Source organism: Lissotriton vulgaris, chromosome 2_1 (assembly GCF_964263255.1).
Source record: "Lissotriton vulgaris chromosome 2_1, aLisVul1.2, whole genome shotgun sequence".
Taxonomy (NCBI): domain Eukaryota; kingdom Metazoa; phylum Chordata; class Amphibia; order Caudata; family Salamandridae; genus Lissotriton; species Lissotriton vulgaris.
The window spans coordinates 1,002,601,463-1,002,625,297 of NC_141687.1; the positions used below are offsets into that span (position 1 = coordinate 1,002,601,463).

At 46.9% G+C, this 23,835-nt stretch overlaps 1 protein-coding gene across 1 annotated transcript in view; it reads left to right on the forward strand.

Moving 5' to 3' along the window:
- SLC38A11 (solute carrier family 38 member 11) overlaps positions 1-23,835 on the forward strand; it is a 501,004-nt gene that overhangs the window by 391,723 nt on the left and 85,446 nt on the right. The gene's annotated exons all lie outside the window — the stretch shown is intronic.

The window sequence follows — 23,835 nt, forward strand, 5'->3', positions numbered from 1 at the left end:
TTCGCCTTCCATATAGGCTGCGGGTGTTTTGTACTTATGAAGTAGTTTACCACCACGCGTTTCAATTTTCTTGTCAGGTTTAAACAAATGTTTCACTTTCTGAAACCATGAAGGCTTCTTTTTCTCACTATCATTCCAATAACTCATGTTTAAAATCAAAATCGCTTATTCCGAAAACTTCGAAATGTTCTTTTAGTGTTCCGCTATTCTAGCCAATCCGTGCGCGAAAGACACCAACAAACCAATCAGGTTAAGCTACATCACCACCTTGCTCAACCAATAGAAATACAGTATTCAGAACTGACCAATCTGGTATCAGCTCGTCACTGTCACGTGAACCAATCAGTGCGCTTGCTGTGACGTATGTTAGCCAATCACAGCACGGACCGAAGTGACGTACACTGCCGCTGCAGCTTCACTGTGTGTTACTCCGTAAACTCACCCCTCCTTCACAATAATTTTTCACAGCGCCATTTTAAACAATGCTTTCCAATGAATTTTAATTAGTAACCACAAATAAACAAACCACTTGTCTGTTTCGCTATTAAAGTGATAGTTTTAAAAATATTCAGAACTCTCTTCGCATAAAATAGACGACGCTATTTCTATACGATCATTCACCCATTCATACGAAAACCCTAATCATACACGCACGAAATCTTGGCAGGACTTGAACAAACCATAGAAAACGTTAAACGTTAATAAGAATAGACAACGCTATCTCACCCTTCTTTCAAGCTTGGATAAATCCTATTACTCTTTTCACAAAAAGTTTTAAAACTGGCTCACCAGGTCCCTATGCTTAATGCTACGATTTCATAGACAATCCTCACTATTACATTCAACCAGTCATGTCTAAGGTCCCTAAACTTGTGTTGTACATCCACAACACGTGATATATTCTATACCACAATTTTGAAACAGAACAAATGCACTGTGTAACTCTTCTAGTCACACTACTCTTTTGCCGGCAAACAACCAGGAATTTTTCACACTGCTGGAAAAATCCTTTCGACTACATTCAACAACTGAAAAAAACTCAACAATATGTTTTAGACATGTATCCTATGTATTTAACATGTAACATGTATGTTACCATAGCAACCGAACTCTGCTACCAAATGAATTGATCCAGCGTCACTATAGAAATTCTGTCTCACATGCGTCACCATATACTACCTAATACTCACCATACTAATCAATACTAAGGCCCATACAACTATGACAGAAAATCATGGAGCTGAATCATGTGGCCTAATTAATCACACTTTCAAACTTATATGTACATTATTTACAACTGCAGTATAACATTTATATTCATAGATAATTAAGAAAACATTTAATTAGACCACTATGGCCAATGAATCAGCTAATGGTAACGACTAAATAATCAAGACCAGCTTGACGTTTTAAGTCTTTTATTTTTTAAAGTTTCAAAGTTTTAAAATCTTTATTAGCTCATTTATTAATTTCAAACATTTTTATTAAATCAGTATTATTCATTAGATTATTGGCACATAGGTCTGGCACATCAAAATTGCACAAAATTAATGAAACATCAATCCTAAATCCCTATGTTAAACTTTCTGACCTGAAAAGAAAATTATTTATTATGCATTCAGAATTCTTACGTGTCCAAAGGAAAATCGGATAGCACTTCGCCCTCAGGAACAGTCAGCCCCGCTCCCTTCAAGAGGCCACATTTTTATACCTTTTCTTACTCACTAATCTAACTAAAATGATATTTTAGTAAAAATGCAGCAACCTAATTGGTTGTTGTCCATCAGACCACCGAGAGGCCAACACATCAGCTCTCGTGACATCATTATGTCATTGTCCATTGACAGGAAGCGACACTGGCTTCCTAGAGTTGCAACATTAAACTAAATGTTCGTAGCTATTTCCTCCAGGATTTCTAGCCAAGCTGCCTCTACACGCTTCCTTGGCCTTGACGTTTTTACTTTCGGAGCACATTGCACACTTTATCCATTGTTTGAGCTTCAGCACATTTCCGGGGAAATATTTTATTAAAAACATCATCACTGCTGTGCTCAGCTCCTTTCAGTCAGGCCAACCAACTTCCATTAGAACTAGGCCTCAAGCCTTTCACTCGAGCTATTAATTAAACAAACACAAAAAGGTAATTAATTCAAGTAAAATAAACCCTTCTGTTACCCACCCTCCATTGCTAATATTTAACCCATTAATATATGTCATCTAGCAGAAGCACACAAATAAAGCAGCACATTTAATATCTACCATTCTTCTTAAAGTCCAGCTGGATTCTTTATATATCTGAAAGAGTAAAAAGATAGACGAACAGAACATGGATAAACAGGCACAACATAAACCAACATAAACAAACACATAAGCACACATAATGGAAGCACATGCCTCTAGATAATCAGCCGCATTTAATGATGACAAAGACAATAGGACGAACAAGACAATATTAATTATATATTATAGAACAAACTCGCAAATGCAACATGAGCACATGAATATTAATCCCACGTGTTTGTGAATGCAATTGTTACTCTAGGTTGGTTTAGTATTACAAATCATGCAACAATTCATTAATAAATTAGTTACAGAGAATTAATTTCACGATCTAGAATAAAATGAATTCTGAAACTCGCTCCATCACATGCAAACAGCAGCTTGTCCATTCCACTTGGTCTCCAACGGTTCCCTTTAATGATTTATTGTCAGCCCTTGATATATATCAGCATAATTGTTAGCACCCCATCAACCCCCTGCTCTCCTTCCATCTTCCACACACCTCCTGCCGTCACGCCATAACGATCCACCACCCCCACAACAAACACGCAATATTCTTTTCACACATGTAGCTGTCCGATTTAGGGCCGGCCCTGGACACAGGTAACTAGGTGAGTCTTAGAAAGCACTTAATGCTAACATTTCCAGTACTTTTGCTTTTCATGTGGGGTGGAGCTAAGTGATGAATGGGCTCTAGATAATATTACAGTGTTCTATCTGTATGAAAACCCACAATCCTGGCTGAGCATTCACACATTTATTGCCACTGTGATAAGTGTCTTGTATTGGAGCCAAGCCTATCGCAATTATACCTTCTGGAGATAAGCCTTAATAGCCCATAAGCACTGGAAGTTTGGCACAGAATAACAGAAAAGATAGGATTAAAGAAAAAAGTGAATATGGAGGGCCTACCGGGTAGATAGTTCAAGACTTTGAGAAAATTAAGTGATCGCATTGATAGCAAGTCTGATTCTAAGATGATATTTTAAACACTATTCAATAGGAAATATTCATTGATTGTAACTGAAAAGAGAATACTAGTAAACATTTAGGCCATAAATACAATTTGGGGCAGACTTGAGTTTCCACCCGCAGCACAAGCTCTCATTGAGAACCTCATGGTGCCTGCCACAGGGTGCAGGGATTTACAGGGGGGCACCTATGGTGCCCCCTCGGCCCCTACCAGAGGCCATAGGGAGAAGGGGGCCCTGCTAGGGGCTACCAGTAAAAGTCACTTTCTGGCAGGCTTTCCATGTCAGAAAGCCCATCATGGAAAGCCTGTTTGAAACCAACATCAAAATCCTGATGTCAGAAACGCTGTACTCACGGGATTAGGGTGGGTTTCTGACTGCCCGTCAGACTCCATGAGCCCGTCAGTAGCCAGCCGGAATGACCGGCCGGTTTGGATTCCCACCACTGTAATCCTAATGTGGCAGTCGGATTTCAAACCTGGGATGTTGGGACATCCTAATGAGGCCCTTAATTGTAAATATTCATAAATATGAGTATTTGAGTCTTCAAAAATGTATATTTGTTTTTCTTTTACTTACACATTTTGGTTTTGATGGTTGATAGATGAGGGAAAGAAATATTCTTAAATTTTAATTTTCAGGAAAGGATCCATGTAAATTTGTTCTTGGGTATTTTGTGACAGTTGAGGTTATGCCAAATTGAAATTTCCACTTAGCAGTGAAAAAACTCCAAGGAGCAGTAAAAAGCATTCCTTTCAAAGAGACCCATTTCAGACATAGTGGAAGAGGGATCAATTACTTTGCTAATATTGTATACCCAAAAACCCACAGTTGATGGACAGAATGCAGAACAATGTCATACATTCACCCCAGTACAGAGATCTGGGCCTAAATCCATCGTTTTTTGCACTCCACACCACCCCAGTTCAGACATGGCCATATGCAAATCAGTCTGACCCTGTGCCTCATGGGAACAGTCCAGCCCGAACTGCCAAGCCATGCCTTCCCTGGACCGGAAACAAGCTTCCGAGGACCGGTTTCTGGCATTCCAGCCGTCTTCAGCCCGGCTTGCTTGAATCCAGTGGGTTGAAGTGCATGGGACTCACGTCTGAGCATACCCATCCCACTCGGGGTGACAAATGCAAAAACCCCAGTTGATGGACAGAATGCAGAACAATGTCATACATTCACCCCAGTACAGAGATCTGGGCCTAAATCCATCGTTTTTTGCACTCCACACCGCCCCAGTTCAGACATGGCCATATGCAAATCAGTCTGACCCTGTGCCTCATGGGAACAGTCCAGCCCGAACTGCCAAGCCATGCCTTCCCTGGACCGGAAACAAGCTTCCGAGGACCGGTTTCTGGCATTCCAGCCGTCTTCAGCCCGGCTTGCTTGAATCCAGTGGTGTGGAGTGCATGGGACTCACGTCTGAGCATACCCATCCCACTCGGGGTGACAAATGCAAAAACCACAGTTGATGGACAGAATGCAGAACAATGTCATACATTCACCCCAGTACAGAGATCTGGGCCTAAATCCATCGTTTTATGCACTCCACACCTCCCCAGTTCAGACATGGCCATATGCATATCAGTCTGACCCTGTGCCTCATGGGAACAGTCCAGCCCGTACTGCCAAGCCATGCCTTCCCTGGACCCGAAACAAGCTTCCGAGGACCGGTTTCTGGCGTTCCAGCCGTCTTCAGCCCGGCTTGCTTGAATCCAGTGGTGTGGAGTGCATGAGACTCACGTCTGAGCATACCCATCCCACTCGGGGTGACAAATGCTAAAACCACAGTTGATGGACAGAATGCAGAACAATGTCATACATTCACCCCAGTACAGAGATCTGGGCCAAAATCCATCGTTTTTTGCACTCCACACCACCCCAGTTCAGACATGGCCATATGCAAATCAGTCTGACCCTGTGCCTCATGGGAACAGTCCAGCTCGAACTGCCAAGCCATACCTTCCCTGGACCGGAAACAAGCTTCCGAGGACCGGTTTCTGGCATTCCAGCCATGTCAGCCCGGCTTGCTTGAATCCAGTGGTGTGGAGTGCATGGGACTCACGTCTGAGCATACCCATCCCACTCGGGGTGACAAATGCAAAAACAACAGTTGATGGACAGAATGCAGAACAATGTCATACATTCACCCCAGTACAGAGATCTGGGCCTAAATCCATCGTTTTTTGCACTCCACACCGCCCCAGTTCAGACATGGCCATATGCAAATCAGTCTGACCCTGTGCCTCATGGGAACAGTCCAGCCCGAACTGCCAAGCCATGCCTTCCCTGGACCGGAAACAAGCTTCCGAGGACCGGTTTCTGGCATTCCAGCCGTCTTCAGCCCGGCTTGCTTGAATCCAGTGGTGTGGAGTGCATGGGACTCACGTCTGAGCATACCCATCCCACTCGGGGTGACAAATGCAAAAACCACAGTTGATGGACAGAATGCAGAACAATGTCATACATTCACCCCAGTACAGAGATCTGGGCCTAAATCCATCGTTTTATGCACTCCACACCTCCCCAGTTCAGACATGGCCATATGCATATCAGTCTGACCCTGTGCCTCATGGGAACAGTCCAGCCCGTACTGCCAAGCCATGCCTTCCCTGGACCGGAAACAAGCTTCCGAGGACTGGTTTCTGGCGTTCCAGCCGTCTTCAGCCCGGCTTGCTTGAATCCAGTGGTGTGGAGTGCATGAGACTCACGTCTGAGCATACCCATCCCACTCGGGGTGACAAATGCTAAAACCACAGTTGATGGACTGAATGCAGAACAATGTCATACATTCACCCCAGTACAGAGATCTGGGCCTAAATCCATCGTTTTTTGCACTCCACACCACCCCAGTTCAGACATGGCCATATGCAAATCAGTCTGACCCTGTGCCTCATGGGAACAGTCCAGCTCGAACTGCCAAGCCATACCTTCCCTGGACCGGAAACAAGCTTCCGAGGACCGGTTTCTGGCATTCCAGCCATGCCAGCCCGGCTTGCTTGAATCCAGTGGTGTGGAGTGCATGGGACTCACGTCTGAGCATACCCATCCCACTCGGGGTGACAAATGCAAAAACAACAGTTGATGGACAGAATGCAGAACAATGTCATACATTCACCCCAGTACAGAGATCTGGGCCTAAATCCATCGTTTTTTGCACTCCACACCACCCCAGTTCAGACATGGCCATATGCAAATCAGTCTGACCCTGTGCCTCATGGGAACAGTCCAGCCCGAACTGCCAAGCCATGCCTTCCCTGGACCGGAAACAAGCTTCCGAGGACCGGTTTCTGGCATTCCAGCCGTCTTCAGCCCGGCTTGCTTGAATCCAGTGGTGTGGAGTGCATGGGACTCACGTCTGCGCATACCCATCCCACTCGGGGTGACAAATGCAAAAACCACAGTTGATGGACAGAATGCAGAACAATGTCAGACATTCACCCCAGTACAGAGATCTGGGCCTAAATCCATCGTTTTATGCACTCCACACCTCCCCAGTTCAGACATGGCCATATGCATATCAGTCTGGCCCTGTGCCTCATGGGAACAGTCCAGCCCGTACTTCCAAGCCATGCCTTCCCTGGACCGGAAACAAGCTTCCGAGGACCGGTTTCTGGCATTCCAGCCGTCTTCAGCCCGGCTTGCTTGAATCCAGTGGTATGGAGTGCATGAGACTCACGTCTGAGCATACCCATCCCACTCGGGGTGACAAATGCTAAAACCACAGTTGATGGACAGAATGCAGAACAATGTCATACATTCACCCCAGTACAGAGATCTGGGCCTAAATCCATCGTTTTTTGCACTCCACACCACCCCAGTTCAGACATGGCCATATGCAAATCAGTCTGACCCTGTGCCTCATGGGAACAGTCCAGCTCGAACTGCCAAGCCATACCTTCCCTGGACCGGAAACAAGCTTCTGAGGACCGGTTTCTGGCATTCCAGCCATGTCAGCCCGGCTTGCTTGAATCCAGTGGTGTGGAGTGCATGGGACTCACGTCTGAGCATACCCATCCCACTCGGGGTGACAAATGCAAAAACAACCGTTGATGGACAGAATGCAGAACAATGTCATACATTTACCCCAGTACAGAGATCTGGGCCTAAATCCATCGTTTTTTGCACTCCACACCACCCCAGTTCAGACATGGCCATATGCAAATCAGTCTGACCCTGCGCCTCATGGGAACAGTCCAGCCCGAACTGCCAAGCCATGCCTTCCCTGGACCGGAAACCAGCTTCCGAGGACCGGTTTCTGGCATTCCAGCCGTCTTCAGCCCGCCTTGCTTGAATCCAGTGGTGTGGAGTGCATGGGACTCACGTCTGCGCATACCCATCCCACTCGGGGTGACAAATGCAAAAACCACAGTTGATGGACAGAATGCACAACAATGTCATACAGTCACCCCAGTACAGAGATCTGGGCCTAAATCCATCGTTTTTTGCACTCCACACCACCCCAGTTCAGACATGGCCATATGCAAATCAGTCTGACCCTGTGCCTCATGGGAACAGTCCAGCTCGAACTGCCAAGCCATCCCTTCCCTGGACTGGAAACAAGCTTCCGAGGACCGGTTTCTGGCATTCCAGCCATGTCAGCCCGGCTTGCTTGAATCCAGTGGTGTGGAGTGCATGGGACTCACGTCTGAGCATACCCATCCCACTCAGGGTGACAAATGCAAAAACCCCAGTTGATGGACAGAATGCAGAACAATGTCATACATTCACCCCAGTACAGAGATCTGGGCCTAAATCCATCGTTTTTTGCACTCCACACCACCCCAGTTCAGACATAGGCATATGCAAATCAGTCTGACCCTGTTCCTCATGGGAACAGTCCAGCCCGAACTGCCAAGCCATGCCTTCCCTGGACCGGAAACAAGCTTCCGAGGACCGGTTTCTGGCATTCCAGCCGTCTTCAGCCCGGCTTGCTTGAATCCAGTGGTGTGGAGTGCATGGGGCTCACGTCTGCGCATACCCATCCCACTCGGGGTGACAAATGCAAAAACCACAGTTGATGGACAGAATGCAGAACAATGTCAGACATTCACCCCAGTACAGAGATCTGGGCCTAAATCCATCGTTTTTTGCACTCCACACCACCCCAGTTCAGACATGGCCATATGCAAATCAGTCTGACCCTGTGTCTCATGGGAACAGTCCAGCTCGAACTGCCAAGCCATACCTTCCCTGGACCGGAAACAAGCTTCCGAGGACCGGTTTCTGGCATTCCAGCCATGTCAGCCCGGCTTGCTTGAATCCAGTGGTGTGGAGTGCATGGGACTCACGTCTGAGCATACCCATCCCACTCGGGGTGACAAATGCAAAAATCCCAGTTGATGGACAGAATGCAGAACAATGTCATACATTCACCCCAGTACAGAGATCTGGGCCTAAATCCATCGTTTTTTGCACTCCACACCACCCCAGTTCAGACATGGCCATATGCAAATCAGTCTGACCCTGTGCCTCATGGGAACAGTCCAGCCCGAACTGCCAAGCCATGCCTTCCCTGGACCGGAAACAAGCTTCCGAGGACCGGTTTCTGGCATTCCAGCCGTCTTCAGCCCGGCTTGCTTGAATCCAGTGGTGTGGAGTGCATGGGACTCACGTCTGAGCATACCCATCCCACCCGGGGTGACAAATGCAAAAACCACAGTTGATGGACAGAATGCAGAACAATGTCATACATTCACCCCAGTACAAAGATCTGGGCCTAAATCCATCGTTTTATGCACTCCACACCTCCCCAGTTCAGACATGGCCATATGCATATCAGTCTGACCCTGTGCCTCATGGGAACAGTCCAGCCCGTACTGCCAAGCCATGCCTTCCCTGGACCGGAAACAAGCTTCCGAGGACCGGTTTCTGGCGTTCCAGCCGTCTTCAGCCTGGCTTGCTTGAATCCAGTGGTGTGGAGTGCATGAGACTCACGTCTGAGCATACCCATCCCACTCGGGGTGACAAATGCTAAAACCACAGTTGATGGACAGAATGCAGAACAATGTCATACATTCACCCCAGTACAGAGATCTGGGCCTAAATCCATCGTTTTTTGCACTCCACACCACCCCAGTTCAGACATGGCCATATGCAAATCAGTCTGACCCTGTGCCTCATGGGAACAGTCCAGCTCGAACTGCCAAGCCATACCTTCCCTGGACCGGAAACAAGCTTCCGAGGACCGGTTTCTGGCATTCCAGCCATGTCAGCCCGGCTTGCTTGAATCCAGTGGTGTGGAGTGCATGGGACTCACATCTGAGCATACCCATCCCACTCGGGGTGACAAATGCAAAAACAACAGTTGATGGACAGAATGCAGAACAATGTCATACATTCACCCCAGTACAGAGATCTGGGCCTAAATCCATCGTTTTTTGCACTCCACACCACCCCAGTTCAGACATGGCCATATGCAAATCAGTCTGACCCTGCGCCTCATGGGAACAGTCCAGCCCGAACTGCCAAGCCATGCCTTCCCTGGACCGGAAACCAGCTTCCGAGGACCGGTTTCTGGCATTCCAGCCGTCTTCAGCCCGCCTTGCTTGAATCCAGTGGTGTGGAGTGCATGGGACTCACGTCTGCGCATACCCATCCCACTCGGGGTGACAAATGCAAAAACCACAGTTGATGGACAGAATGCACAACAATGTCATACATTCACCCCAGTACAGAGATCTGGGCCTAAATCCATCGTTTTTTGCACTCCACACCACCCCAGTTCAGACATGGCCATATGCAAATCAGTCTGACCCTGTGCCTCATGGGAACAGTCCAGCTCGAACTGCCAAGCCATCCCTTCCCTGGACTGGAAACAAGCTTCCGAGGACCGGTTTCTGGCATTCCAGCCATGTCAGCCCGGCTTGCTTGAATCCAGTGGTGTGGAGTGCATGGGACTCACGTCTGAGCATACCCATCCCACTCGGGGTGACAAATGCAAAAACCCCAGTTGATGGACAGAATGCAGAACAATGTCATACATTCACCCCAGTACAGAGATCTGGGCCTAAATCCATCGTTTTTTGCACTCCACACCACCCCAGTTCAGACATAGCCATATGCAAATCAGTCTGACCCTGTTCCTCATGGGAACAGTCCAGCCCGAACTGCCAAGCCATGCCTTCCCTGGACCGGAAACAAGCTTCCGAGGACCGGTTTCTGGCATTCCAGCCGTCTTCAGCCCGGCTTGCTTGAATCCAGTGGTGTGGAGTGCATGGGGCTCACGTCTGCGCATACCCATCCCACTCGGGGTGACAAATGCAAAAACCACAGTTGATGGACAGAATGCAGAACAATGTCAGACATTCACCCCAGTACAGAGATCTGGGCCTAAATCCATCGTTTTTTGCACTCCACACCACCCCAGTTCAGACATGGCCATATGCAAATCAGTCTGACCCTGTGTCTCATGGGAACAGTCCAGCTCGAACTGCCAAGCCATACCTTCCCTGGACCGGAAACAAGCTTCCGAGGACCGGTTTCTGGCATTCCAGCCATGTCAGCCCGGCTTGCTTGAATCCAGTGGTGTGGAGTGCATGGGACTCACGTCTGAGCATACCCATCCCACTCGGGGTGACAAATGCAAAAACCCCAGTTGATGGACAGAATGCAGAACAACGTCATACATTCACCCCAGTACAGAGATCTGGGCCTAAATCCATCGTTTTTTGCACTCCACACCACCCCAGTTCAGACATGGCCATATGCAAATCAGTCTGACCCTGTGCCTCATGGGAACAGTCCAGCCCGAACTGCCAAGCCATGCCTTCCCTGGACCGGAAACAAGCTTCCGAGGACCGGTTTCTGGCATTCCAGCCGTCTTCAGCCCGGCTTGCTTGAATCCAGTGGTGTGGAGTGCATGGGACTCACGTCTGAGCATACCCATCCCACTCGGGGTGACAAATGCAAAAACCACAGTTGATGGACAGAATGCAGAACAATGTCATACATTCACCCCAGTACAGAGATCTGGGCCTAAATCCATCGTTTTATGCACTCCACACCTCCCCAGTTCAGACATGGCCATATGCATATCAGTCTGACCCTGTGCCTCATGGGAACAGTCCAGCCCGTACTGCCAAGCCATGCCTTCCCTGGACCGGAAACAAGCTTCCGAGGACCGGTTTCTGGCGTTCCAGCCGTCTTCAGCCTGGCTTGCTTGAATCCAGTGGTGTGGAGTGCATGAGACTCACGTCTGAGCATACCCATCCCACTCGGGGTGACAAATGCTAAAACCACAGTTGATGGACAGAATGCAGAACAATGTCATACATTCACCCCAGTACAGAGATCTGGGCCTAAATCCATCGTTTTTTGCACTCCACACCACCCCAGTTCAGACATGGCCATATGCAAATCAGTCTGACCCTGTGCCTCATGGGAACAGTCCAGCTCGAATTGCCAAGCCATACCTTCCCTGGACCGGAAACAAGCTTCCGAGGACCGGTTTCTGGCATTCCAGCCATGTCAGCCCGGCTTGCTTGAATCCAGTGGTGTGGAGTGCATGGGACTCACATCTGAGCATACCCATCCCACTCGGGGTGACAAATGCAAAAACAACAGTTGATGGACAGAATGCAGAACAATGTCATACATTCACCCCAGTACAGAGATCTGGGCCTAAATCCATCGTTTTTTGCACTCCACACCACCCCAGTTCAGACATGGCCATATGCAAATCAGTCTGACCCTGTGCCTCATGGGAACAGTCCAGCCCGAACTGCCAAGCCATGCCTTCCCTGGACCGGAAACAAGCTTCCGAGGACCGGTTTCTGGCATTCCAGCCGTCTTCAGCCCGGCTTGCTTGAATCCAGTGGTGTGGAGTGCATGGGACTCACGTCTGCGCATACCCATCCCACTCGGGGTGACAAATGCAAAAACCACAGTTGATGGACAGACTGCAGAACAATGTCAGACATTCACCCCAGTACAGAGATCTGGGCCTAAATCCATCGTTTTTTGCACTCCACACCACCCCAGTTCAGACATGGCCATATGCAAATCAGTCTGACCCTGTGCCTCATGGGAACAGTCCAGCTCGAACTGCCAAGCCATACCTTCCCTGGACCGGAAACAAGCTTCCGAGGACCGGTTTCTGGCATTCCAGCCATGTCAGCCCGGCTTGCTTGAATCCAGTGGTGTGGAGTGCATGGGACTCACGTCTGAGCATACCCATCCCACTCGGGGTGACAAATGCAAAAACCCCAGTTGATGGACAGAATGCAGAACAATGTCATACATTCACCCCAGTACAGAGATCTGGGCCTAAATCCATCGTTTTTTGCACTCCACACCACCCCAGTTCAGACATGGCCATATGCAAATCAGTCTGACCCTGTGCCTCATGGGAACAGTCCAGCCCAACTGCCAAGCCATGCCTTCCCTGGACCGGAAACAAGCTTCTGAGGACCGGTTTCTGGCATTCCAGCCGTCTTCAGCCCTGCTTGCTTGAATCCAGTAGTGTGGAGTGCATGGGACTCACGTCTGAGCATACCCATCCCACTCGGGGTGACAAATGCAAAAACCACAGTTGATGGACAGAATGCAGAACAATGTCATACATTCACCCCAGTACAGAGATCTGGGCCTAAATCCATCGTTTTATGCACTCCACACCTCCCCAGTTCAGACATGGCCATATGCATATCAGTCTGGCCCTGTGCCTCATGGGAACAGTCCAGCCCGTACTGCCAAGCCATGCCTTCCCTGGACCGGAAACAAGCTTCCGAGGACCGGTTTCTGGCATTCCAGTCGTCTTCAGCCCAGCTTGCTTGAATCCAGTGGTGTGGAGTGCATCAGACTCACGTCTGAGCATACCCATCCCATTATGGGTGACAAATGCTAAAACCACAGTTGATGGACAGAATGCAGAACAATGTCATACATTCACCCCAGTACAGAGATCTGGGCCTAAATCCATTGTTTTTTGCACTCCACACCACCCCAGTTCAGACATGGCCATATGCATATCAGTCTGACCCTGTGCCTCATGGGAACAGTCCAGCCCGTACTTCCAAGCCATGCCTTCCCTGGACCAGAAACAAGCTTCCGAGGACCGGTTTCTGGCATTCCAGCCGTCTTCAGCCCGGCTTGCTTGAATCCAGTGGTGTGGAGTGCATGAGACTCACGTCTGAGCATACCCATCCCACTCGGGGTGACAAATGCTAAAACCACAGTTGATGGACAGAATGCAGAACAATGTCATACATTCATCCCAGTACAGAGATCTGGGCCTAAATCCATCGTTTTTTGCACTCCACACCACCCCAGTTCAGACATGGCCATATGCAAATCAGTCTGACCCTGTGCCTCATGGGAACAGTCCAGCTCGAACTGCCAAGCCATCCCTTCCCTGGACCGGAAACAAGCTTCCGAGGACCGGTTTCTGGCATTCCAGCCATGTCAGCCCGGCTTGCTTGAATCCAGTGGTGTGGAGTGCATGGGACTCACGTCTGAGCATACCCATCCCACTCGGGGTGACAAATGCAAAAACCCCAGTTGATGGACAGAATGCAGAACAATGTCATACATTCACCCCAGTACAGAGATCTGGGCCTGAATCCATCGTTTTTTGCACTCCACACCACCCCAGTTCAGACATGGCCATATGCAAATCAGTCTGACCCTGTGCCTCATGGGAACAGTCCAGCCCAACTGCCAAGCCATGCCTTCCCTGGACCGGAAACAAGCTTCTGAGGACCGGTTTCTGGCATTCCAGCCGTCTTCAGCCCGGCTTGCTTGAATCCAGTGGTGTGGAGTGCATGGGACTCACGTCTGAGCATACCCATCCCACTCGGGGTGACAAATGCAAAAACCACAGTTGATGGACAGAATGCAGAACAATGTCATACATTCACCCCAGTACAGAGATCTGGGCCTAAATCCATCGTTTTATGCACTCCACACCTCCCCAGTTCAGACATGGCCATATGCATATCAGTCTGGCCCTGTGCCTCATGGGAACAGTCCAGCCCGTACTGCCAAGCCATGCCTTCCCTGGACCGGAAACAAGCTTCCGAGGACCGGTTTCTGGCATTCCATCCGTCTTCAGCCCAGCTTGCTTGAATCCAGTGGTGTGGAGTACATGAGACTCACGTCTGAGCATACCCATCCCACTCGGGGTGACAAATGCTAAAACCACAGTTGATGGACAGAATGCAGAACAATGTCATACATTCACCCCAGTACAAAGATCTGGGCCTAAATCCATCGTTTTTTGCACTCCACACCACCCCAGTTCAGACATGGCCATATGCAAATCAGTCTGACCCTGTGCCTCATGGGAACAGTCCAGCTCGAACTGCCAAGCCATACCTTCCCTGGACCAGAAACAAGCTTCCGAGGACCGGTTTCTGGCATTCCAGCCATGTCAGCCCGGCTTGCTTGAATCCAGTGGTGTGGAGTGCATGGGACTCACGTCTGAGCATACCCATCCCACTCGGGGTGACAAATGCAAAAACAACAGTTGATGGACAGAATGCAGAACAATGTCATACATTCACCCCAGTACAGAGATCTGGGCCTAAATCCATGGTTTTTTGCACTCCACACCACCCCAGTTCAGACATGGCCATATGCAAATCAGTCTGACCCTGTGCCTCATGGGAACAGTCCAGCCCGAACTGCCAAGCCATGCCTTCCCTGGACCGGAAACAAGCTTCCGAGGACCGGTTTCTGGCATTCCAGCCGTCTTCAGCCCAGCTTGCTTGAATCCAGTGGTGTGGAGTGCATGGGACTCACGTCTGCGCATACCCATCCCACTCGGGTTGACAAATGCAAAAACCACAGTTGATGAACAGAATGCAGAACAATGTCATACATTCACCCCAGTACAGAGATCTGGGCCTAAATCCATCGTTTTTTGCACTCCACACCACCCCAGTTCAGACATGGCCATATGCAAATCAGTCTGACCCTGTGCCTCATGGGAACAGTCCAGCCCGAACTGCCAAACCATGCCTTCCCTGGACCGGAAACAAGCTTCCGAGGGCCGGTTTCTGGCATTCCAGCCGTCTTCAGCCCGGCTTGCTTGAATCCAGTGGTGTGGAGTGCATGTTATGTTATGTTATGTTATGTTATGTTATGTTATTAAATTATTTATTAAGCGCACTAACACTGATTAGTTTCTTGGCGCTGAATTTGACAGTAACACAACAGGTAAAAAAGTAGGATTTAAAAAGCTTGTCTGAAAAGCCAAGTCTTCAGTGCTTTCCGAAAAGGTAGAAGATCTTGACAGAGCCGAATTTCTAGTGGCAAGGTATTCCATAGGCGGGGGGCAAGTGCTGCAAACCTACGTCCACCAGAACGTTTAAGCTTGAACAGGGGGATCTGGAGAAGGCCCAAATGGAGTGAGCGAAGGTTGCGGGGGGGAACATATCTGGTGATTATTTGGTTAATGAACTTGGGGCTTTTGCCATGCAGTGATTTAAAAATCATGCAGCCTGCCTTAAAGGCACAGCGTTGTGTAATCGGGAGCCAGTGCAGTTTAGTAAGAAGGGGGGTCGCTGCTTGCCACCTTGGTTGCTTCAGTATCATCCTGGCAGCATAGTTCTGTACCATCTGGAGACGCTTGAGTAGAAAGACTGGAAGACCCAAATAAATGGCGTTCGCATAATCCAGATGGGACAGAACAGTGGCGATCACAACCTGGGTAGTGGCCTCTAGCGTTAATAGTCGCTGAACCTTCCTAATTTTTTTTAGCTGATAGAAACACTTAGAAACCACCTGGCCCACTTGTGCCTTTAATAAAAGGTCACTGTCCACGATGACTCCCAGCGTTTTAGCCAATGGTGATGGTTGTGGAGCTTGACCCAGGTCTGAGGGCCAGTATTGAGGGCCCCAGTGCTTAGCGCTGTCCCCAGTCAATACCAGTTCTGTTTTCCCCGGGTTCAATTTCAATTGATTTTGGTCCATCCAGGATTTAATGAACCTCATGGTTGACTGGAAGTGACTGACGGATTTTTTAGAGTTATCAATGGTGAAGAGTAATTGCAGATCATCTGCGTAGTTAAAAACTTTCACCTGTTTGTCCCTCAGCGTTTGTATCAGGGGGAGTATATATATATTGAAAAGGAGAGGTGACAAGGAGGAACCCTGTGGCACTCCGCATGAGGTAAGCTGTTTAACGCCAGTTAGATCCCCCAGGCGTACCGCTTGTGAGCGGTCCTCCAAGAAGGATCTCAACCAGCAGGCCGCTGTGCCCTGTATGCCGGCCTGTCCGACACGGTCGATCAAGATATTGTGGTCGACCGTGTCGAATGCTGCCGACAGATCTAGGAGCACCAGTGCCTGGGGAGAGCGTCTGTCTGCGCAATCTCGGAGAGTGTCCAACACCGCAGTGACTACTGCCTCCGTAGAGTGCGCAGGGCGAAATCCAGTCTGATGGGGGTCAAAGCAGGAGGACTCCTCCAAAAAATTGGAAAGGATTTTCGCCACGTGTGCCTCTAAGATTTTTGCTAGGTAAGGCAACAACGAGATGGGCCTGTAGTTTGCCTTACATGCCGGGTCAGCCCCAGGTTTTTTCAATAGGGGTATGACCGTTGCTTCTTTGAAAGCAGACGGGACTATGCCCGACAATAGAGAGTCATTAAGGATAGCAAGAACAGGAGTAGGATAGGCGGAGAAGCATTCTTTCAGGATGCGAGGGGGGCAAATATCCAATGGGGAGCCAGATTTGACTCTCGTCAGCAGCTCCGAAAGCTGGTCCTGAGTTATGGGTAAAAGGTTGGTGAGAGTGGTAGAACCAGTCTTGATTGCCATGCCAGTCGTGATTGGAGTTTTTGATTGGGGAATGCTAGCTTTTATATCTTTGATTTTGTCACTGAAGTAAGTGTTGAGTGAATCACACAGACACTGGGTGGGAGTTACTTTAGGACGAACATTCTCCAAATTGGTTAGTTCATTAAAAACCGAAAAGATATCTTTAGACTTGTTTGTTGATTCTAGGATACGGGAAGAGAAATATTCTGTCTTCGCTGCAGAGATGGCATTCATGTATTCCTTTCTTGCCCTAGTATATTTAATTTTCCCCTCAGTGTCATAATTACGGCGCCACTGGCGTTCAAGCTGGCGAAGGGCCAGTTTCCTGATTTTCAAGTCGGCTGAGAACCATCTGTTGGCGTCCGTACGGCGTGCTAATCTGATTGTTTTATAAGGTGCATGGGACTCACGTCTGAGAATTCCCGTCTCACTCGGGGTGACAAATGCAAAAACCACAGTTGATGGACAGAATGCAGAACAATGTCATACATTCACCCCAGTACAGAGATCTGGGCCTAAATCCATCGTTTTTTTGCACTCCACACCACCCCAGTTCAGACATGGCCATATGCAAATCAGTCTGACCCTGTAGCTCATGGGAACAGTCCAGCCCGAACTGCCAAACCATGCCTTCCCTGGACCGGAAACAAGCTTCCGAGGACCGGTTTCTGGCATTCCAGCCGTCTTCAGCCCAGCTTGCTTGAATCCAGTGGTGTGGGGTGCATGGGACTCACGTCTGAGCATACCCATCCCACTCGGGGTGACAAATGCAAAAACCACAGTTGATGGACAGAATGCAGAACAATGTCATACATCCACCCCAGTACAGAGATCTGGACCTCAATCCATCGTTTTTTGCACTCCACACCACCCCAGTTCAGACATGGCCATATGCAAATCAGTCTGACCCTGTAGCTCATGGGAACAGTCCAGCCCGAACTGCCAAACCATGCCTTCCCTGGACCGGAAACAAGCTTCCGAGGACCGGTTTCTGGCATTCCAGCCGTCTTCAGCCCGGCTTGCTTGAATCCAGTGGTGTGGAGTGCATGGGACTCACGTCTGAGCATACCCATCCCACTCGTGGTGACAAATGCAAAAACCACAGTTGATGGACAGAATGCAGAACAATGTCATACATTCACCCCAGTACAGAGATCTGGGCCTAAATCCATCATTTTGTGCACTCCACACCACCCCAGTTCAGACATGGCCATATGCAAATCAGTCTGACCCTGTGCCTAATGGGAACAGTCCAGCCCGAACTGCCAAGCCATGCCTTCCCTGGACCGGAAACAAGCTTCCGAGTACCGGTTTCTGGCATTCCAGCCTTCTTCAGCCCGGCTTGCTTGAATCCAGTGGTGTGGAGAGCATGGGACTCACGTCTGAGAATACCCATCCCACTCGGGGTGACAAATGCAAAAACCACAGTTGATGGACAGAATGCAGAACAATGTAATACATTCAACCCAGTACAGAGATCTGGGCCTAAATCCATCGTTTTTTGCACTCCACACCACCCCAGTTCAGACATGGCCATATGCAAATCAGTCTGACACTGTGCCTCATGGGAACAGTCCAGCCCGAACTGCCAAGCCATGCCTTCCCTGGACCGGAAACAAGCTTCCGAGGACCGGTTTCTGGCATTCCAGCCGTCTTCAGCCCGGCTTGCTTGAATCCAGTGGTGTGGAGTGCATGGGACTCACGTCTGAGCATACCCATCCCACTCGGGTGACAAATGCAAAAACCACAGTTGATGGAACAGTCCAGCCCGAACTGCCAAGCTATCCAGGCTGATGAAGGCTGATAGCCAGAAACCGGTCCTTGGATCCCTGATTCCGGTCTGGGAAAGACATGGCTTGGTAGTTTGGACTGGACTGTTCCCATGAGGCACAGGGTCAGAGCTGATTTGCATATAGCCAGTGTCTAACCCAGGGTGGTGTGGAGTGCAAAAAAACGATGGATTTAGGCCCAGATCCTTGTACTGGGGTGAATGTATGACATTGTTCTACATTCTGTCCATCAACTGTGTTTTTTGCAATTTTCACCCCGAGTGTGCTGGGTATACTCAGACGTGAGTCCCAGGCTCTCCACACCACTGGAGTCAAGCTATCCAGGCTGATGAAGGCTGATAGCCAGAAACCGGTCCTCGGATCCTTGATTCCGGTCTGAGAAAGACATGGCTTGGTAGTTAGGACTGGACTGTTCCCATGAGGCACAGGGTCAGAGCTGATTTGCATATAGCCAGTGACTAACCCAGGGTGGTGTGGAGTGCAAAAAAACGATGGATTTAGGCCCAGATCCTTGTACTGGGGTGAATGTATGACATCGTTCTACATTCTGTCCATCAACTGTGTTTTTTTGCAATATTGTATACCCAGCACATTTTCTTTATTCCGGCTATAAATAATAATAAAAATTTAAATAATGAATGATATCCTGTTTTATCAACCATGTGCCTGTGTTTGCGCCATTTGGTTTCCCTTCAGTGCTTCTCTTCTTTCACTGATTCTGACTATATGTTAGTGGTTGTTAATAGGCAGGGTCCTGGATTGTCAAACAGTACAAATGCAGCAAATATATTCTTCATGAGTTTAGAACCGAAGTAAAATGCTGCTACACAGGAGGGTTCCACCAGTGTTAAGGTTAGATGATCCTGCATTCGGCTTTCCATGATCTCAATGAAAAATACAAATTAAGCATTTTAGCCTCTCACTGAGGGCAATGTTGGTTGTTTACGGCCATGAACCTCCATCATAGTAAGCCGAAGCACCCTATGAAGGCCTATATAGAGGGTGGGTGTCTTTAACAACCATTTTAGCACAATACAGAAGTTCCATAATGCTATTAGAATATTCCATTCACTGGTGTAGGATGTTAAACATTAAAAAGGGAAAATAGAAAATAAGACATTGGAATGTTTTATAGGAAGGTCTGTGTCAATCCATACTGGCCCTGAGCCCCATCATTGTCTTCAATTAAACTCCCATTATTGTAATGTTCTAATTTGCTATTGCCTCATAGCCTGAAGGCAATGGCTATACCAGTTGTTAAAGCCTATGAATTAAAGTTGGAAGCCCAAGTCACAGGCAGAGGTGCATAACAAGGTGGAGGGCCTTTAATACCCAGTATAGCCTGAGGCAGAAGGGCTCTGACATGATTAGAACATTCTATCCACTGAGGATAGAATCTTCTAAATGAAACATGAAGTAACAAAAAGACAAACATTGGGATGCTATAGAAGTGGTAGACCTGAATGGCTTATCCAAACAAAGGAGTCACAACACAACTCCAATAGTGGGTGATAGTACTACACCATCCCATATTGACCGTGAGCCTCTCTCTTCATTCCCTTCTAGGGAGCTCTCAGCATTTAATATATTATTTTTTTATTAGAGGTGCGAATTCATGGAACACAAAATAGATAAAAGAAAGTGATTTTTCTGAGTACTAGACCTAGTAGTCCAAATGGACGCAACTGACATTTTACAAAAAATGACTTCTAATGGTTGAGCTTTGTTCTGTATCTGGCACTAATCTATCAATGAAAAACAAGGTCTATCACACTAAGGACCAGTAGTCTTGTAAATAGCCTGGCAAAGTTCCCCAGCCAGATGGTAAAGGGTCCCAAAACCAAAATGGGATAAAGAGTGGATAAGCTGCCTGTTGAGATCTGGAGCTAAGTAGCATATTATCTAGTCGTGTCGGTAAAAACGTACGTTACACCCAGGCATTCAAAATGTTGTCTATGTCTGGTTATTAATCTAGAAGGACAGAATCCGTATCAAACATTGCTAGAAAAACAACTGGTATCTTTCAAAAGACCTCAAACCCTTTTGTAGCTGCTTCACCAGTCTTCCCACACAAAAACCTTTGCCATGAGTTAAAGCAGTTTTCATCAAAAAAACAAAAATTGTCATTGAGAAACTCATCTAAGAAGGCTCTGCATTGTACCAGGCCACTGATAATCATCAATCTGGGCCCATAGTTATTTGGAATGCGTTGGAAATGGCAAATAAAAAGTAAGGTTTAACTATTACTGCCTTATCTTTGTTTAATTCACTTTTATTTACATTTTACAGAAGAACGTTGAGTGCTTTACACAAAACCACAAAGGAAGCAAAAAGGGATACATACTATAAGGGAGATAGGGTGTGCCAAAGGGGAATGGAGGAAAGATCAATAGATGGTGTAGCTTTACGGCGAGATGAGAGGTCGCATGTCCTGGAGAAAAATAGTGATGAGCATGTGTTTCATGTTCACTTATATGTGATAAGCATGTGAAAATTTCTATGTGAAAATATACATTGTGTCATATCAAAACTAATAGATACGCAAAATGGAGCATGCATTGCCTCCTTCTTGTCTCTGTTAATTTATTGTTGGACAGCTACATCCTAGCTGATCAAAAAATAAGCAGAACCCTTTCAGGCTCTCTGATTTTTAGAAAGGGAATAGGAACAAGGTCATAAGTTTTCCGCTCTGATATTCACACATACAAGATATGCCTTCAATAAATATCAATTCCAAGGTGACAAATATAACCTCAAATCATGTTGGGTAGAAAAAGTCCTTCAAAGCTTTGGCAGTCTCAGAAACTAGTTAAGCCCTCTCGCTATAAATTCCGCAACCATATCTTACGCCTCTTTCACAAACCCTCCACCTTAGGACAGGCGTTGGATACACATACTGCAGAAGTAAATTTAGGCTAAGCAGTGTCATCTTAAGGATTTTTGGGGCCCTGGCCAAGACATAATTCAGGGCCACCTGCTCAAATAAATCTCTACATTTTATTGTCCAATTTTTTAACTTAAGCCAGCTTGATGCCAAATGAACCTTCAGAAATATGGTCACACAAAACAGTTGAAATATGTCTTTCAAAGGCATCATAAATCCTTAAGATAACATTGGGCATAGAAAAGGGTAGCTGTAGGCAGAGAGCAGGAGTCCGGTCAAGATAAAGAAATACACAGAGGCAAGATGCAGAGAAAGAAAGTTCATCCTTCCAGGGGGCCTCTTGGATGGTGCCCACTTTACCCATGCTTTAACGTTTCTCAGATCTGGGTATGATAGGTATGGTAGGTTATGTAAAGTAGATATGGAAGTGTAGGTAATCTAGGTAGGTTGCATTTTTTAGGTATGCATGGCAGGTAGATGTGGGATACTAGGTATGGTAGGTACATATGATAGATAAGTATGTATGGTCACCATGGTCTGTAAGTTTGATAGGTATGTTATGTTATGTTAGGGTAGGTATGGTAGGTATGATATGTTAAGTATGGGAGGCAGTTATGGTAGGTACAGAAGGTATTGTAAGCTAGTTATTGTAGGTTTAGTAAAGTAGGTTGTGTTTGGCAAGCATGGTAGATTTGGTAGGGATGAAAGGTAGGTAAAATAGGCTAGGGATGGAATATGGATATGGCAGGTATGCTCAGTATGATAGGTGAGTATGGTAGGTAGATATGGTATTTGACATCTAGCTAAGGTAGGTTAGGTTTGGTACACACACTTGATAGGTAATGTTGGTTAGAGAAGGTAAGTTAGGTGTGGTATGGTAGATGGCATATGGAAGGACATAATGCCATATATATATTTTCACTATTTAATCTTTTTGTAGACTTCTGGCTTACAATCATATCATTGTTAATAAAAAAATACAAATTTTTAATAAAGCACATATTTTTGCTTATAGATGAATGCTTTATGTGCACATATGTGTGCTTCCTTAATAACAATATTAATAATAATGATATTAAATGACAATGATAATTTGATTTACAGTGGGACCCTTTGCTGCACAGATTGCTCTATTCGAGTAGAGCCCTGTCCTCAAAGAAGAGTGTTATGATATCGAGACAAAAAAATATGCTTGGATTTCTGTATGTGGTGAACGTAAAAGACACACACAGCAAAACATTGAAAAGACAATTTCAAAAATGGCTAGCACAGTTGTTGCTCCTTAAGGAAGATTGCATGTCTGCATATCTTTACTTTGTGAACAAAACAGCTGTAAATCCAACATGTTACCATGACAACAAACTAAAATAAATAGAAACGCAAAGTGATTATTGAATGGCTCAGGTATTTCATTTTAGGACTGGCTTAGGCATCCAAAATGTAGGCTGTGTTGTCACAAATGAGCATTTAAACTGTTGTCTTACCAGCAAATGAAGCCCATCAAAAACATTATGTTGTATCTACAGTTTAAGAAAAGGACTGCTTGTCATAATCATCTTCAAAATGTCTTGACAGACAACCCATTGAAGCAGTGGCAAACTGTGAGAAACACATAAAAGCCAAAGGCTGGAAAAGGCTGAGCTTATTCTCTCTATATATTTCTTTGTACTTCTTTTTCATCGGTTTATGTTAAGAATCTCACAACAGACAGCTACGGTTGCTAGTAGTGAGACCTAAAAAGGACTTCATTGTTTCATTACTACAGTGAGTTTTCTTCTATAGAAGAAGACTGGACTTCCAACTGGACACTCCTCCCTGGAACGTCCAGCTCTTCTGACCACTATAATATGAAATGGCTGAATGTTGGTGCATGGGTAAAACTCCCTGCATCATGAACAGAAGTTACTATATACCAGTGAATGCTGAATATGATGGGGTCAATATGTGGATAAACATTGCAACAAGCAATGTCTGGGGGGCTGACCTTTTCCCCCTTTCTCTGTGCAGACCGGATACGTTAACCTTTATCTACACAGAGCTGCTAATAATCAGATTATAAAAATATTACTGCACAAAGAATACTTATCAGTGTCTTCATGTTTAATGAAGTAGCAGTACTATATGCTTGTGCAAAATTATT